Source organism: Capsicum annuum, unplaced genomic scaffold (assembly GCF_002878395.1).
Source record: "Capsicum annuum cultivar UCD-10X-F1 unplaced genomic scaffold, UCD10Xv1.1 ctg75760, whole genome shotgun sequence".
Classification (NCBI taxonomy): domain Eukaryota; kingdom Viridiplantae; phylum Streptophyta; class Magnoliopsida; order Solanales; family Solanaceae; genus Capsicum; species Capsicum annuum.
The window spans coordinates 1-2,304 of NW_025885991.1; the positions used below are offsets into that span (position 1 = coordinate 1).

Genomic DNA, 2,304 nt, shown 5'->3' on the forward strand with positions numbered 1-2,304 from the left:
TTCTAAGTGTAGAATAAAGACTTAGTTTTATTTTTAACTCTTAATTTTCGGGATACAACTTTTCAGTCTTCCCGACCTCCGATTTTAGAAATTTTTGTTGCGTTGTGATTGGGGAAGTTAAGGGTACGCCTCGGAAGAGTTTTGAAATTTTTAGACGGGCTTAAGGACACGTTTGGTATTCCATTCCAGTAGATGGGCGCAATTGGCCCGCGGCGCTTGCTAAATCGCGTGTGATGGACCTTAGCCTGCGATTGAGAGGGCGACGCCTGCTTAATCGCGGTGCTCTAGACCAGGCGGCGCCTGGTGGATCGCCCCAAGCCTTTTTCAGTGAGTCCTCCTAAATTTTAATGGCATTTTGGTAATCAACCATTCCCCAATCATCTTAAACACGGGATTTAATCCCTCAAACACCATAATACACATACTTTCCCCAAAATTATTCAAGAACTCTCTCTAGGGTTTCAAAATAAAAACCCAAGTAGTTCAAGATTTAACCATGGGTTTTCAAAATAAATTATAGATTCGGAATCCCCAATCTATAAGCTTCAAGAATCATCCATTATTTTCTGAAATAGAGGTACGCGGGGTTTTCCTAAATTCTCATGGGCTAGAAAAATCATGTTTTAGAATGGGATTTTTGAAAAAAAAAATATATATATATATATATATATATATATATATATATATTCATGTATTAGATGTTTTAACATCATTATTTTGGTCTTTTGACCTTCCCCAAAGTGATTTGAGAATATGTATGTATGAAAGCATGCATTTAAGAACGATTTCTTGTTGAGAGCATGACTTTTGGTGAATTCCCTCTTATTATGAATTTCAGATTTTTCATAGCATATGAATTGTTTTGCAATGCATTCTTGAAAAGCACTATATGAAATGGTTGAACTCTTGTTATGATTTGAAGGTGGTTTTAAATCACTAAAGAGGGAATTTAGCATGAATGTTTAATGTTCATAATGCATGTAATGAAAGAGTGCATGGATTTGCTAAAGGCATTAGACCACCATATGTTTGATGAAGTTTTTGCATGATTTTGACTTGAGTTTCGGAACACGAAATCTTCTATATCAGTTGCATGTTTTTGGGTGGTCTAAGCTATGCTTAAATGAAAGATTTAGCTTAATGTACTATGACTCAAAAATCATGACTTGCAAGTCTTGGTATGACGATACCAATTCAGACCAATGCCATATCAGACTCAGACTAATAGACATTTCAGACTTTCATGATTTTAGACATTCAGAATGTTGCATGTACAGAAAAGGTTAAAAATGGGCATACAGAGATGTTAGGTGGTTCCCTGAAGAGGGCTTGAGTTCAAGCAACTCGTTGCCTAGAACCGTAGTTTGCCGACCCGGGTATATTATTATACGCTGACTTAAGTGTCGTGTGGCGTATTAGGCTCAGACACTCCAACCCTTGCGGCACACTTGGGTTGGGGGCTTTTCCGTCGAGTCAATGGCGAATTCCATATAGCCCGTGGAATATCAAACTTGTAGGGGAGTGCCACCTAACTCAAAAGTAATACAAAGATCAAAAATTATTTTGACAAGAATGTCTTATGATTTTCGAATGATGCCCATGTGTTTTCAGAAAATATTTTATTCATAATGTGTAGATGAAAATTGCTCTCATCTATTATATATATGTTCAAATACTTTATTTTGAATTGCTTCGTATGACAGTACATTTGTGCTGACCCCCCCCCCCTTCTAGGTTCTGAGGCACAGTGTAGGGGTCCAGCTAATCAGTAGATACTTTCAGATTGCAGACCGGATTTTGCAGTGGGGAGCCTTCTATCATTCAGAAGGCCTAGTCATGTCTGACTTTCATTATTGTTTATTTTTTGGTCTACTGGGGGCCTTGTTCCAGTTTTCAGACAGCTTGTTTAGTTCAGAGTAGAGATTTTGCAGACTGAGTCAGATAGTATTATTCAGATACATTTTCAGTTTCAGTATTATTATCTTATTCAGATTGACCATGTTTCCATTTCAAATTTCTATTTCCGTATTATCTTTTATTATATGAATGTTGTGCATGATTATCAGATAGACAGAGGGCGTCCCGGGCCTTCACGGTTCGGGAATGCTCGTCACAGCCAGGGCCCCGGCTCGGGTCTTGACAAACTTGGTATCAAAGCAAGGTTCATGGTCCCAAGGTGTCTGCGAAATCGCGTCGGGTAGAGTCTTGTTTATGGGTGTATAGTGCGCCACACTTATAAGAAGGAGGCTACAAGGCGTTTAGGAATGTCTCTCTTTCTTCATGTTCTAGTTCGTGCAGAGTCAA

General features: G+C 38.5%; 1 long non-coding RNA gene across 1 annotated transcript; it reads left to right on the plus strand.

The window, feature by feature from the left end:
- The first annotated feature begins 94 nt into the window (after positions 1 to 94).
- On the plus strand, positions 95 to 2,014 carry LOC124894593. The gene is made up of 2 exons (XR_007051268.1): positions 95 to 577; positions 1,735 to 2,014. It is a non-coding gene; the product is annotated as an uncharacterized LOC124894593 (long non-coding RNA).
- The last annotated feature ends 290 nt before the right edge of the window (positions 2,015 to 2,304 follow it).